At 37.2% G+C, this 16,768-nt stretch overlaps 1 protein-coding gene across 1 annotated transcript in view; it reads right to left on the bottom strand.

The window, feature by feature from the left end:
- Positions 1 to 16,768, bottom strand: part of MMP16 (matrix metallopeptidase 16) — a 169,823-nt gene that overhangs the window by 152,342 nt on the left and 713 nt on the right. The window lies entirely within an intron of this gene.

Here is a 16,768-nt window from a genome sequence, read left to right as displayed (position 1 = left end):
TGAAAGAAATTTTCTATGATACAAAAGTTTATCCAAAGCTTTTCAGTTTATTATCCATTCTTGAAATCTTTAAACTCATTTAATATACTACAGAATTATATTAATCGGTTAGGTCTACTGCAATTTAAACTAGATCAACATTTTTACAAAGAACTCTCCAGAAAACCTTCAAAAATAGTTGTATTATTAAATATATTATATATAAACAGATCTCTTTCAAAAATCTTCCAATAACATGTTCTTTCAGAATAAATCCACAGAGTATAAATTGAAGCTCATAGTGAACACAGAAATAATATCTTGTAAGGGATCTGCTTCACATTATGTAAGGCTGGTTTTACAGCCATCTGGGACTGCACTTCCAATGCTTTTTTGTCTTCAACATTTGTGATCAGGGCTTTACATCTAAGCTGAACATAATGAGTTAAATTCATTCCACTAGTCTAGAGATTCTTTGGGTGAATATAACCAAATCTGAGTCTATTGGTACAAGCAAAGAGCAATGTTCCTGCTCTCTTCTTTCAAAACAGACAGCCACACCATCCACTGCATTTATCTGACAGGTAACAGTGTATTTCTGTTAAGCTCTTACTTTAAAATTAAAGACTTGCTGCTTCCTTTCTACCCAAGTAACATTTTCTGAATTGTAGGAAAGAGATGCAGTAGCTGATTTAAAATTATAGGTAGACATAGTTAAAATAATGCTGAACTTCCCATTTCTTGAACAAGCAGAATCCCTATTGCAAGGTCTTCCAAAGGTCATCCCTTGATTTTCAACTTCTGACTCATGTATGAATCACTGAGGGAACTCTGAAGTTTAACTTTATATTTTAAAGCAGTCAAATGTTTGTTCCCTGCTTCTCCCTCCCTCAAAATCAATATCCATTGAATGTGCATCACTGGCATTTTTCTCATGAAAATATTTTCTAAACAGTCAGCTACTTTTTCTGTCTCCTTAAGTTTCACATTTTTCAATTAAGGTAAACCAAAATAAAGCAGCAAAATAAAATAATTTTAAAAGTATCCAATTATATATGAAGAAGGAGGAATTTTATTATCTAAATACCAGTATCTAAATTAACCTACCCATTTACAAGTGATTTTTGGTATGTTACTAAAAGTACATGTCATTACTGACACTGGTACTGTAACGTACTGCCTTTGGATGTCTGCTCTCTAGAATGCCACTTCACAATTCCATTTGTCTCCCATAGATGCTACAAAATACTGAGTTAGAGAATAAAATCACAATCTTAGTTTAGAAGCAGTAGAACCTGTGCTTTCCTCCTCCAGTGTAATAAATTATAGATTCTGTACAAAAAAAAAGTTCAGTCTATGCTGCTGCAAACAGTTAGCATTCAAGACAAAAGTTAGGCTAATCATAGTTAGGCTTCTTCCATGGTCAAGCATACACTGCTGTACCAGGCCTGTCAGCCAGCCACTTTTAGACAGTTTAACAGTATTAGGTAAAATGTAAAATGTTGATGCCCTTCACAACAACCCTTTGAAAAAGTCTTTGGCAGCAGCTAGAAGCACTTTGACCTTTTGAAGTGGCAAGTTTTAACAGTAGAAAAAAAAATAACAAGCAAATGGTGTTTTGAAAGACAATCCAAACTGAAAAGTACTGTGAGGTGAGCATTGTGACTGGAATTTTAGATAAGTGATACCTTAACCATTTGGTATCTTTCTTGAAGATTTAGTTTATTGGCTATAATGAAAATATTTTGTTCCTTCTTTAACTGAAGTTCCTGTCATTAATTCAGGAAAATAAAAAATTATCTTGAAAATGCTCACAAAAAAGCTCAAAAATCAGAAGGCAAACAAAAATATTTCAAAAGCTATTTTATGACTTTCAAACCACACAGGGTCACAATTGGCAGCACTGAATTAAATATTATTGGAAAAAGACACTTTCATATATGGTGGCTGAATAGTATTAAATGACAAAAGCAATGAAGCGGAGAAGTCAATTGATGCAATACAATACAAAATTTTGTTCTAATGAGATAGTTATTGAGTTCTTAAAGTAGACAGACTAATACGAAAGAATAAACATTATAGTTAATAGCTGTCAGTAGAGACATCAGCTTCACTGAAGAAGGAAAATTACAGTTAGACTGAGAGTATAGGGCAAGGAAAGAATCCAGTCCATTATGGCTGATGACGTAAGTTAGACTATATAAGCTCTTTCATTAAACGCTTAGAATTAACTTTCCTTTCCCCCCTAGTATTCTTTCTGGGATTTTTTCATAGTGGTCTCTCTCTAAGTGGTATCACACTTTCTTCTAATGACAAGATTCAGTTCACACACACAGATATTTTATCTCCACTTCTTTTTGTACCAATTTTAACCTGTATGTATTGGCTGAGATTATGGGTTTAAATAACAACATTCATCTTAGGCATTCAGTGTAAACCATTCACTGACACCATTAAAATGTTGGGTGATTCAAGGCTTTTCAAACAGCTTGGAGTAAATATTGGATCCAATAAAATTAATGGCAAAATCTGATGGATTCTGTTAAGTTTGAATCTCATCAATGCTTTCCAGTCGAGACCACTTGACATAGTATCCATATCCATATCCAATTAGGATAATAAGTAAATAAGCAAAAAGTAGCACAAGTAAAAATAGTACAAGTAAAAGAAAATAGAGAAAATATGGGTAGATTCCCTTCTTTCTGTTTTTCAACTGTTTCTCTTTATCATTGAAACACGGATAATATATGAGCTCTATAAAAAGAAACCATGTAGCAAAAGCATATTAAGCATATTCATACTCTTGTACATAAATTTGAAGGCTGTTCACTTCTTTCAATGGCTCTATGAATTCTTTGTTACAAAGGAAAAAAATCATTTTTAATTATTTTATTTGTATTTCACTAAACACCGTCAAACAATTTTCAGCCACACATGTAGCTATTTGATGTCTAAAAACAAGATTAAATCTACAAAGTATATTCTTTGTAGGACATTTTAAAGTTAAAAGTCTCGATCTCTCCTTTTCTGGTTATCCCATTAAGACTAATGTGCGTGACAAATTCTTTCATTTGAACACTAGAGAAGCTACAGTTGCTTAAGACTCTCCTGCCCTCAGCCACTCATAATTTTATTAAATATCACCAAACACAGTGCTTTAACATTGTTAAAGCTTGCTTTCACCTTAAGAATCATTTCCTGGGCTGCTGAAAATTCATAGAGGGAAGGGAATATTCATAAAACACAAACTCAAAAACAAACAATAACAACAACAGCAACAAAAAATCAAACTCTTACATGAAACACAGGTTTTGCTTTGTTTTAATCAAAACTAAAGAAAGAATATATGTCCACAGAATCTAAATTCTTTTGGTCCAATTTAAACTGACATCAGCTCCTTAGAAAGATCATGCATGCAGAGAAAAATTCTCTAATATCTCAATGGAAAATACATCTAAGCAATTAATCCATGAAGAACAATGACTCTATCTTTATCTGACAGCTGGGACAAAAAGTGAATTCTCCTAGCAGCCAGGAAAAATGATGGATCATTCACAAAGGAATGAAAATACTGTTTTTTCTCTAAATGAGCCTGTCAGTGCAAAACAATAGAGTAGAACTAAATATTACAGTGGAAGATCTTCAGGAATAGAAGATTGCAGATATAATCACTCTTCCTTTCCAAATGCAAACCTAAGAATCAACAGTAGAACTACTATCTCTATAATTACATTTTAGCAGAAAATTCAGTGAAATTGTACATCAGGTAGCACACTCAGGTATTAGGAGTTTTGAATGTACAAAGAAGTAAACAAGCAAACGTATAAACTGGCCAACAACTCTCTTATTATGACCCAGTCACTTTCACAGTTCTGGACGCCTACAGCAAATAGCATAAACAAATCAATGAATTAACGTATCCAACTATGATGAGATGCAAAGTCTAACATTAACACAAAAATGCAAATTTCCATTAAATCAGTCCATTAAATTAACAGAAGTACTTGTAATCAGCTAATTATTCTTTAGGACTCAAGACTCTTACACAGATAAATTAATAAAATGTCATTTTCATTTTTTAATTTTTGGAGGATTGTCTATCAGGCTATAGACATCGAGGAAGTTTATTCTTCTAAAATATATTTTCTAATTACTCTATAAAAAAAACATTCTATTCTCTTCCTTTAACGGCAAAAAATAGCTGTTTAGAGGTTTGTGTATTTCAGAAGGAAAGACAGCCTTTAAAATCACTTAGGGAAAGGCATCAAAAAACTGTCATGAGCACTGTTTGTAAAATGTGCCTCTGTAGATTAGCATGTTGCACACTGATTTAAACAGGCTCAGGACTGGCCTCATTAAGGTTGAAGGCAAAACTGCCTTGATGTCATTAGAGCAATGCTTTGTTCTTCACATCTGTAAATATTTAAAATACATGAAATCTGAAGAGGTAAGTGTTATCCTCTGGCATTATGTGATAAATGTATTTAATGATGTGTGGGGCATGAGCGAGAGAGAGTACTCTACAGCAGTGCAGTTCTGTTCTTAGCTTTGTCTTGACATACAGTTTCCAGTGTGACTTGAGAGGATCTGATTTACCAGAGAACAGCAAATACATCCCTAGCTGTGCTATTCTGGAACATTATCTAAAGGTCAAGCAAGACAGACAACACAATGTGAACAGCACCAGGTACTCAGACACTTAATGAAAAGCACCCATGAAGAGAGAAGGAGTTAACTCCAAATCAAGACATTAAAATTACAGCATCTACCTTAGAGAGCCCCATACCTACAAGTGCCTTGACAATCTCCACCTTCATTAAAATCTGGAATAGAATTAAGTTACCGAAACAGAAGAGCCTAGTGCTATCTGAAATGACTTAGGACACATAACCTGGCTTCTAGTTGTTAACCTAAAAAGACGAAGCTTCTATAGGTTCTGTGGTATTCCTAACTGGAGTCAACTTTGAACTATTGTTGCCAGTAGCCAAAAGAGAAGTCTACCGAAAGGAGCACTTCCAGTTTAGCTTTCCCTAATGTACATTTACCAGAGTCTTTTCAAGTTCAATTTTGAAAGTCCCATCGCTGTAGATTTTAAAACTTGAATTTACAAAATGCCAGCAAATATACAATAGTAAGTGATCCAGCACTGGCAGAGAAATAGGCTCTTTAAAAGTCATTCTCCATCTCTAATATCAATGATTTTATGGTTTAGTAAAGACAGATGTTTTTCCTTGGCAGCAGGCTGTACAAAGGCAAGCTGAAGAAAACAAATGAAAAACAAGTAAGCAAACAAACAAAAATGAGATAAGAAAGAAAGAAGCAAGGAAAAGTTATGAGAAAAGTGGCAGAAAATAAGTTCATAACTTGAGGTGCAGGTGGCTTAAAGATTCAGCTTCCAATTCTAAACTTAACACGTCAATATAGCAAATTTTTTATTCCCTCAGTGCCTCATGTTGCACAATTAGCTATTTAATAACAGAAGTATGTGAGCAGCAAGTCTGCCTATTTGTGGTGTGTATGGGAACTGCTAAATCACAGCCCGAACCTCCGACTGATCACCTGAGGCAAGCATTGAGTCAACCACGGGAACACAGGTGAAGGCAATTCACCTGTGCTACCGGAAGGGGCAGAGCCTGGCTCCACTTCTCCTAGACCCATTTAAGAGGTAACTACCAGCTGACTACTACTGCTCTGCTCTGCTGGAGTTTCATAAGTGAGCCCAGGATATGGGTAAGCTCCTATCTTTTCTGCTTTGGTGTAATAACTATGTAGCCAAGCTCTCTGGTATACCTCATAACTATAATGTGTGCATCCACTGATTGTAAAGTGGTGTCTAATAAACACATTAATACACAGCAAGTCTAATCTTTTATTACATTTCATGAGAGCCTATGTGTATTAAACAAAAAAGGTTAGATACTGTGGTAACAAAGTAACATGAATGTTTGTTTAAAAAAAAAAAAAAAGTAATTATTTAATATCTCATTTTCTTAAAAAATAGAACTCTTTAACTTTGCATTGTGGAACGTTCACAGTTTGATCTGAAATCCATTTTATTATTCAAATACACTTTGAACCAGACTAACTGATTTCATATTTGGGTACCAAGAGTTTTCTTATTCAAACTTTCCTTCTGAAATACAATATGATACACTGTATTCTTTAGCTGTCTGATTGCATCTTCCGCTAACTGTCAAGTTGTAGTACTTACATTAAGAAAAAAAAAAAACAGGGAAACTAAAACGGAAGCAAAAAAAGATTGCACATGTTACTATGGACACATTTGTTTTACCTTTTCTGCTCTTTTTTTCTTGAACATCCTCATTACTTCATTATTACACTGATAACCAAACTGAAATACTGTATGTATTTTTTACGTTATTTCCTTACTGTTTCTTTGTTGTTTGTTTGTTTATTTATTTCATTTAAAAAAAAAAAAATACTGCTCTAAGACAAATGAATGATGAAGAAGCATTTATGTCTCTTTAGCATCACTTAGCTCGAGGAAGTCACGCAATCACCAGCACTTATTCTCACAGGGGACTTCAATTTCCCTGATGTATGTTGGAAATATAATACGGCACAGAGGAAGATGTCCAGGAGGTTTCTAGACTGTGTGGAAGGTAGCTTCCTTATGCAACTGGTAGGAGAGCCTACTGGGTTGGTGCCCTGCTAGACCTGGTCTTTGCTAACAGAGAAGGACTGGTGGGAGAAGTGAAGCTTGGGGACTGTCTTGGGCAGAGTGACCGTGGAATTGTAGAATTCTCCATTCTTGAAGATGTCAAAAGAGTGACCAGCAAAACTACTTTCTTGAACTTCCAGAGAGCAGATTTTGATCTGTTCAGGGCACTTGTACCACGGGTCACTTGGGAGTCACTTCTCAAGGGTAAAGGGGCCCAGGAAGCCTGGATGCTCCTCAAGATGGAAATCTTAAAGGCACAAGAACAGGCTGTCCCTGAGTGCTGTAAGGCAAGCTGTAGGGGAAGATGACTGGTGTGGATCAGCCAGGAATTACTGTTGAGACTCAGGGAGAAAAAGAGAGTCTACATCCTCTGGAAGAAGGGACAGGCTACTTGGGGAGATCACAAGGAAGTAGCTAAGGTATGCAGGGAGGAAGTTAGAAAGGCAAAAGCCCAACTTGAAGTCAGATTGGCCACTGCAGTAAAAGACAATAAAAAAATCCTTTTATAAATATATCAATGGCAAAAGAAGAACCAAGGATAATTCTCATCCTATACTTGCCACAGCAGGGAATGTGGCCACTGAGGACAAGGAGAAGGCTGTGGTCCTCAATGCCTTCTTTACATCTGCCTTTAATAGCCAGATCAGTTATCCTCTAGGCGTTTTATGCCCTGATCTGGAAGTCTGGGATGCTACTCAGAATATATCCCCAGTGATTCAGGTGGAGACAGTCAGAGAGCTCCTCCTCCATCTAGACTGTCACAAGGCCATGGGACTGGATGGGCTACACCCTTGGGTGCTGAGGGAGCTTGTGGGGGTAATTGCCAAGCCACTCTCGGCCATCTATCAGCACTTCTGGTTAACTGGAGAGGTCCCAGAAGATTGGAGGCTTGCTGATGTGACTCTTATCTTCAAGAAGGGCTGTAATGAGGATCCGGGGAACTATAGGCCTGTTAGTCTGACCTCGATACCAGGGAAAGTAATGGAGCAAATCATCTTGGGTGAGATCGCACAGCATGTGTGTGGTGTCCAGAGGATCAGGCCTAGCCAGCATGGGTTTGTGAAAGGCAGGTCGTGCTTGACCAACCTCATCCTCTTCTATGACTGGATGACCAGTCTGGTAGATGAGGGAAGGGCTGTTGATGTAGTATACCTAGACTTCAGCCAAACCTTTGACACAGTCTCTCACAGGTTTCCTCTGGGGAAACTCTTTGCCCGTGGTCTGGACAGGTCTACCCTTCTTTGGGTAAGGAACTGGCTAGAGGGCCATGCCCAACAGGTAGTGGTTAATGGAGTTAAGTCCAGCTGGTGACCCATTTCAAGTGGTGTCCCCCAGGGCTCGGTACTGGGGCCAATCTTGTTTAATATCTTTATTGATGACCTAGATGAGGGTATTGAGTGCACCCTCAGCAAGTTTGCAGATGACACCAAGTTGGGAGGTGGTGTTGATCTGCCTGAGGGTAAGGCGGCCCTTCAGAGGGATCTATATAAGCTGGATCGCTGGGCTGAGGTGAATGGGATGAGGTTCAACAAGGCCAAGTGTCAGGTTCTGCACTTTGGGCACAACAACCCCATGCAGTGTTACAGGCTTGGGAATGAGTGGCTGGATGAGTGTGAAGAATAAAGGGACCTCAGGGTGTTGGTTGATGCTCAGCTGAACATGAGCCGACAGTGTGCCCAGGTGGCCAAGAGGGCCAACAGCATCCTGGCGTGCATTAGAAATAGTGTGGCCAGCAGGAGCAGGGAGGTGATCATCCCCCTCTACTCAGCACTGTGAGGCCACACCTTGAGTACTGTGTTCAGTTTCGGGCTCCTCAATACAGGAAGGACATTGAGGCCTTGGAGTGTGTCCAGAGAAGGGCAATGAAAGTGGTGAAGGGTCTGGAGCACAAGTCTTACGGGGAGCGGCTGAGGGAGCTGGGATTGTTCAGTCTGGAGAAGAGGAGGCTCAGGGGAGACCTCATTGCACTCTACAACTTCCTGAAGGGAGGTTGTGATGAAGACGGGTTTGGTCTCTTCTCCCAGGCAACAAGCAGGACCCAGGGAAATGGATGCAAGTTGTACCAGAAGGGGTTTAGGTTAGACATGAGGAAAATCTTTTTCTCTCAGAGAGTGGTCAGGCACTGGAATGGCTGCCCAGAGAGGTGGTGGAGTCGCTGTCCCTGGCAGTGTTCAAGAGGAGTCTGGATGAGGAGCTGCGAGATATGATTTAGTGCTTGTGGTAGCAATGGTAATGAGAAGATGGTTGGACTAGATGATCTCATAGGTCGTTTCCAACCTTGTGTTTCTATGATTCTATGACTTCTATTCTATTGTTTTTGCTATGTATTGGAAACAACAGGAATTACTCTTCAATTACTTTAATGCAAATTTGTGGAAGCTAAGTTAAAAAGATGATAGCTCTTGCTATCAATATTGACAACCTTGTTATCAATATGTGAAGTCATAATTGAACTGGACACACAACTCAGATCTCCAACCTCCCAATACAGTGCCTTAATCACTAACATCATATTTTTCCTACATATTAGAAATTACAACACAGATAGAGATAATGAAAACATTTTCAAGGATGACATACTGTACAAGTAGGGAAGGATAGAAGTGTCAGAAGCCAGTACTTCATGATTAAGTAATTTTTTTAAAAATGTAGTACAGTTCTGTTTTTTTTTATTTTTATATATAGAATATCTAAACATATATATGATTATTTATATGTAGAACCAATAAGAAAAAAGTCTCATTTGCCAAGATCAAAATCATGCTGTAAATTAAGCTATATAAATCTATTATTGCTAGCAATAATAATTAACTTTATTGTGTGGAAGACAGATGATCTATTTCATGTGTAATTAAATACATTGCTACTATTCTGCACAGCGTGTAAAACACAGTATATAGACAAACAGAATATGTCAGTTGCTCTGTCAAGACAGTGGGTCAAAGCAATTTCCTAGAAGGACATCACACGACCAAAGTCTGAGGTAAGAACAAAAAACTCTGACAGGATCATCACCTTCAGATCCAGATACAACACAAGAAGGAAGCAATTTCCTCTTTGGTATTTCATTTCATAAAAATCTATCGTCACATTTAAAAGAAGCATGCTCCTTCCCATTGAAAAGGATGTTTGTTCTTATGTTTTGCTATCTATTTTTCCTCTGCCTTTGAGCTGATAACTTTCTGAATAAGGAAGTCTCCCTCCTTGCTAGCCTATATTTCACACACGTAAGTGGAGACTTGTCAGCAAAAACAAATGGATCAATGAAATAAAAGAACTGTGTCTCTACAAGATCATGTGGAAAAATACAATAAAAAAGATTCTGAGCTTAGCATTTCTTTCCAAGTGATCGACACAACTACACAAACAGTTCAATTGTTTCTCAAATGTAAAAATGCTGAACATCAGCTTCATGTAATACAGATGTTACGTGAGCAGGAAAAGCTGATGAAAATCCATACCGATTTGTCTTACAGCAGTTACTTTGTCCCCCATAAGCACAGCCTGGTATGAACAGTACTGGTGAGTCAATACAATTAGATACTCAAAGTGGAATGCACCAGTCCCAGAGGGAGAAGCAAAGCCACTTCCAGACCAAGCAGTAGCAACAGAGAGACTAATCACCTTCTATCCTAGCCCTAGAACAACACACATTCTCTCAAGATGCAGCCATAGGGAAATTGTCCCAGTATTGCTTTCAAAGAGACATCTTCTTTGAATAAACTACAGCACAGCTGCTCCTTTCTGCAAAGCTATTCCACACAAGGGTCAGTCAAAATACGATCAATCAAGAACTAACAAAAAAGGCAAAATATTTGTCATCTAGAGTCACAAAACAATTATCAAATCATATGCTTTATGAATGTGTTTTCACACAGTGTAATAAAAACTGTTGTTTTCTATAGAGAGAAAGCAGGAAGTGACTTTAATGTTCTATAGAATCGTTGGGGCTTATTGCTTCAGCATGCCCCCCTCATAGTATATTTTAATCTCTGATTTTTCAACCCCTTTTCAACTGCTGGGTTCAAGCCTCAACGCTTTGGTTTAGACTGCCTGTGCAGTAGAATTAAGAGGAGATAAATTTCCTCATAGCCTGAAGTCCTGATCCTGAAATTAATAGATTTTAAGCATGACAAAAACACATGTCCAAGCCCCTAAGTCAATTATGTGCTGTAATACCTCAGAAGGTATGCTAGGAGTATTATAATCACAGCTGAAGTGCAGATAACTCTTCAGCTGGTATAAAACAGTTGTTAATATATAAACATTATAACAGCAGTTGTAGTTAATAAGTAAGACAACAGAAATATTATTTTTCTTTTTCTGTAATTTCTGTCAGTTTTAATTCATCACAGAAATAAGTTGTTACCACTTAATTGCTCTTACTGTACAACAAAGATGCTTATAATGAATGATGATAAGCAGGAACATGAATGAACAGTTGCCAGGTAACCAACAAATAAAGGTTCCAAATAGCGTGACCTCTCTTTAAAAGATAAAGCTCTAATCATAATTATTTTTCAAATCCCTTTCTGTGCCAAGTAAAATCATGCTTGCAGCACTAATCCTGGTCCTCCTCACACAGAATGAAACTAAATCTGTCATTTGACATATCACAGTTAACAAATTAAACAGATTCAACCTGCTCCTTCGGATTATGGTCAGTAGTGTGGTTTGAGGACAGCAAACAGGTTAGACAATAAACAGAAATCTGGAACAGGAAGGTGAGAAGCCTCAAACAATTTAGTGAGCGTAATTTAAAACTTTCATTGTTGCTTTAAGGATCTTCAGAAAGTATCAACATCAGCCCTTTAGGTTTTAGTTCCACAGTCATGCAGGAAAGCAGAAGGATGAGACAGACTTTAAAATACTGAGACCAAATGCAGTTTGATTTTTTTTTTTAATCCATATGATACCACATTCTCTCTTTACAAATTGTTACAATTCAGTCTTGCTGAGTGCAGAAGGAGAGGTGCCTAGAGCATGCACTGACCTTTTAGATGGATTCAAATAAAACTGACAAAGAGCAATGTAAATCTTAAATCAGTTAAAGAAGATGGTGTATCCACTCTGAAGAAACAATGAATGGGAAGGCAAATTTACACTGTTCTACTGTAAGACGTCTTCTAAGTAATGAAAGAGCAAAATGGATTTTTCAGGGCTTTCTGGTGGGCTAATGAAGTCCGTCTTTATTTTAGTATGATCTCATGTCAGGAACCATTAGGAATACATGTTTTGGTAGGTTTACTTTGCACTGCATAAGGCAATTACATAAATCTGTTTATCTGTTTTATTTCTTTAGTAAAATTGAGAATCACTAATAGCTGTGATGCTCAAACACTAAGAAGTCAGAAATCTGCAATAGGAATATAAGAGGAACAAGAGTTATAAAAAAAAATCTTCCTTGCATCTAAGGTGTAACATACGAGGTCATTGGTGAACTCTTTGGAATGGGGACCATTTTTTCAAACTGTATTTGAAGAAAACACAGGCTAAAGAATTTGTAATGTTCCCTGTAACCTTCTAAACATAAAATACCTCATATTTCATAGCAGAACATTGACCTACTGCAATTTTTGTAACAATAAATTGTTTAAATTATAGTAGAGAATGTATTCTGCTAATTAATAGTCTCCACATATATTTCTGAATTAAATGAGAGTCTACTTTTCATACAGTAGCTATTGACTTTTGTAGTAGAAAAGCACTCAATGGCAAGACTCAGAACTTAACTGAAAATCACGCATATTGTTTACATGTAAAAAGAATGCAGAAGATCTTTTTTAGGACAGATGGCACTATTTAAATCAAACTACCTTAATTTCTTCTCCATATTAATTCTTGAGCTTGCATTTTAACAGATTTTGTTACCTGTGTTGTGTTTGCAAACCTGTTAACCAAGGCCACTAGCTGACAAGTGTGTCAAGGTGATATTTGAAGTTTATTCCTTTTCAATTTCCAGCTGAAGAACTGTACTGTTTTCAAGCTTAAAAGACCAGAGCTTATGGAAGAAAAGGTCATGCTTTACCACTCAAGAGGAGCTGGATGCTAAATGTAAAGTTTATTAATAATGAAAACAATGAGGTTCTCAGCTACTTACTTACTGCAATGGAGGAAATTAGCAGTATTTTCCTGAAGTTTTGATTCTACTGTACTTCGTTTCACAATATGTAATTTATTTGTCACAACTCTGAAAATGGGAGGAAGTAAAAGAGTTCATAGCTTTAAATAACTTCATAACTAAATAAGATTCACTTTAAATCTCCCCTATGGATTCAGCTCTATATATTCTGCATTAGAAGAAAAATCATAGTTTAACTGTCTACTTAAGAAGAGAGATGATGAAACATGCTTTGTAGTGTTTATCAAATCACAGACACGGTGAATGAAATTTGTTCTGATTCTAAAAACACTTCTTTACACAACAGGCTTTGTGAACACACCCATCTGATACAGTTGCTCTCAGGAATAAGAATACCCAGTGTTATAATCCAATATGAATCTTATTCTAGATTCATAATAACTTATGATCAAGACATTATTGTTTCAGTAACCATTTTTCCCTTTATTTATGGTAACACTGCTTTCTAACTTTTGTATTAGATATTTAATAGTCAGAAGATGAATTCTTAGGTTAATACCAGCTCAAACAGTACAAAAATGTTAGCTTTAGGAAAACATAAAAATATCTATACAGTGAAAGATCATATGTTGACACTCCCACTATCACACAAAGGCATTATCTCTCAACAGCACGACTTATTAATACTACAGAGAGAAACTCAGAGAAAAAAAAATCCTCTGCTGGCTCAGAATATCACCATCTATCAGATGACAGCAATAAACCATCTTGTATTCACTTGTTTCAACTTCATGATTTAAATGTTTGTTTTAATAACTATTATTCCATTCACTATTTCATTGATGGATATTTTCTCCTGTTAGTGTATGGAAATAGTTTAACGAAGCAGACAAAAGAAACAACTTTACATCCATAGACATATTCTTCCATTACTGTGATTACTCACTGCTGTTATGGTTTTGGAGTAATAGTTCAGCACTGAGGATAGGGAGCTAACAATATACTCATTTTTTATCATGACATCAAATGACAGGTTTCATCAACTTGCTAATGGCAAACAGTGAACTCTGAAAAATAATCCCAAAATCCTTCAACAAATAAGAGTATGCAAATCTTAAGCTTCATCATGATCACTTGAGCTATCCATTCACAATCACCTCTCATTCAGCTTTACCACAGTCCCTCATTGTAGGTGTTCCCCTCCCAAGTTCTGTACTCCATGGCCCGATTCCTACTCAGCCATGTCTATCACATTTATGAATACTACATACATGAATGCATTTCAGAATTGATAATGCAGCTATCAGTGAAAGCTTGAGGACTTCATCCACCTAGGTGTTTTGTTAAAAGAAATTGTACAAAGAGACAATAAAATTACAAAGAAAAATTAGCAATGTTCACACAAACGTGTAAACTTGAGCTTTGTGCTTTTCTTTTGAAAGACATTTTTATGCAATATCTTTGAGCAGCAGTAAAATCTCTTAAGAATTGTTCTGGCTCATAGCCCAAAAAGTCTGCACTGAAATAAAAACTCAAAAGTGCTCCACAAATGTTACTTTTCAATCAGGAATACGGATTAACTGAGACAGAAAAGAAAGAGGAAATAAAGGATTCTGCATTTTATAATGTTCAACAGGTATTGTTTGTACTGTATTTAGAAACAGGAAATAATAATAATATCTCCTTTCCAACCATTCTAAGTATTTGTTCAGCAACATTTAATTCATCTAAATATACATCACTTCTGTCATGAGCTCTACTTTGTGTGTTTATTCTTGTTGCCATAAGAAACATTTGTCATACATTTACACAGTGTACTATCAAATAATATTGCACCTGTGCTGACAGAGAGCATTGTACAATACACACATCACCACTGCCAACACTTTTGCCTCAAGTTTCCCATGTTTTTTAGTAGATTTTCTGTTCTCAACAAAAGGAAGTTGCATTTTCAGTGCTATCCAAATAGTTTAAACATGAGAATGGTTGTTCCGGGGCAAATCTCAAGACTGGCTAGACAGGATTATGTCACAGAGAGTGGTCAAAAACAGTGGCCTAGGGAAGAGTCCCACATTAGGATGACTCTTGAATACTAGAGAGATTCCCCAGAACCAGAACACTTTTCTGGCTACCAACAATCTGTGGATCAAAGACTGTAATATGAAGAAAAAAAAAAAAAGGAAAAAAAAAAACAGGAAAACTGGCATATGAAGCAAGAGGCATACTTTAAACAGAAGAAATATATGCTCTCATTACACAGACTACTTCATTCTACTCAACGATGTTTCTTAGTCTTGGTATTGTCTTTCACCCTCAAAGTGTGCTGTTTTCCATATGGAAGAGGTGGCAAAAATGAAACCGTTTCCCTTCTCTCCTCACAAAATCTCCCTCCGACTGGAGTTGGCCTCCTGTTCCTATTCCACTTGACTAAACCAATCTTTTTCTCCTCCCACACTAGCTCCATCTGCTGCCCGTCTCTCCAGCAGAGCCAGATGCCAGCAAAGCAGACTACTGTGGGAGGAGAAAGTTCTGTTGCTGGAATTTCTTCCCAACACCCTGCAGGGGGCCAGCCTGTGAAGCCTGGGGAAGCTACAGGGAGCAACTTCCTCTCTTCCACGCGGCTTCCCTCTGCCCGTCAGTAAAGAAGGCAGCTGAGGACAGGAGCAATAGGATAAAACCTTACCGTGCACTATGAAATTTGCGACTTCCATATTTATATCGTAACAGTCTTGCAACTGGACTTCAGACCCAACCCAGCACACTACATACTTCATAAACATACAAGAAGTCCTGCCCTGAAGAGCTTACAATGAAACAGAAGCAGAGATGTGCATTTATTTGTGATAAGGAATGAGAAAGAGTGACTAGAGTGTAGATGACAGGCTAAAAAAGGGCAGGATTTATGATCAGGAGAGATCTTAATGATGGAGTAAGTGACTATACTTTCCAGAGACAAGCTGAGGTTGTGTGTTATTAAGCAGGAGGATTGTACGTGGCACAGGAAAATATCTGCATAGAGGGAAAGTCTGGAACGAAAGAAGAGAAGGAAAGAAAAAGCAATTTTTTGTTATGTTTGAGGTGATTGTATATGAGGCAGTGAGAGAAGTAAGGGCTTCAGACTGAAAGGGATAGAGAAGCATCTGCAGATGCAGTCTTGCCACAGTAGCAAGAATGAGTGTCACTGAGTGAGAAAAGAGCTCAACATAAAGCAAACCAGTGTGCATACATGTGAGACATTAAAAAAAGGCACAGGCTTCATTCTGGGAGAGAAAGCATTGTGAAAACATCAGACGAGAGATGAGAAACAGGAATGGGTGAGGGTGATGTATGGACACAGCAGAAAGTTTGGAGTGGGGTTAGCAGAACAGAAATAAGAGAAGGAAAACAGATCTACCAGAAAAGTGATAAAACACACGTGAAGTTGAAAGAGCACATGTAGAAACACATAACAAAAAAGATGAAACAGAATAGCTGGAGAAAGAGAGAAACACATCACATTGAGAAAGATGAGGGAGAAGGGCTCACAACAGAATGAGTGACAGAAAGGAAATAAAAAGGGAAAGAAGATGTGCTGGTAAGATAAAGACAGCAAAAGATCATTACTTAATGGGTCCAATTATGTAAAAAAAAAAAATACCAAATTGGAAAACTAGGACTGTACAGAAGAGTGACTGGAAACGGATGTTCACTGAATTCAAACTGTGTCTGTAAACTCTCATGGTCTGCCCCATCTAGGTTCCCTATGTTCTCATCTGCTTTTCTGCTTAGAAAGCAGTGTATTTCCTGGTCCTCCTTACCCTCAAACTTTTGTGTTATAGTTGCACCTTTATGCCATTTGTTTCTAGTGGCAACTCTTTGTGTTAGATTTAAACGGGAAATACTCTTATTTTGCCGAATACTTGACCACAAAGAAACATGCCCACAATTTCAAGTTTCTTTACTCCTGTCCCCATAACGCTCTTTTTCATTCATTCTTCTGAAAGAGAGAAAGAGAGAAAGAGAGAAAGAGAGAAAGAGAGAAAGAG

Source organism: Centrocercus urophasianus, unplaced genomic scaffold (assembly GCF_019232065.1).
Source record: "Centrocercus urophasianus isolate 14NV4802_14NV808 unplaced genomic scaffold, USGS_Curo_1.0 seq_11, whole genome shotgun sequence".
Lineage (NCBI taxonomy): Eukaryota > Metazoa > Chordata > Aves > Galliformes > Phasianidae > Centrocercus > Centrocercus urophasianus.
The sequence above is the reverse complement of the archived record's forward strand: the minus strand, read 5'-3'. Positions and strand labels throughout refer to the sequence as shown.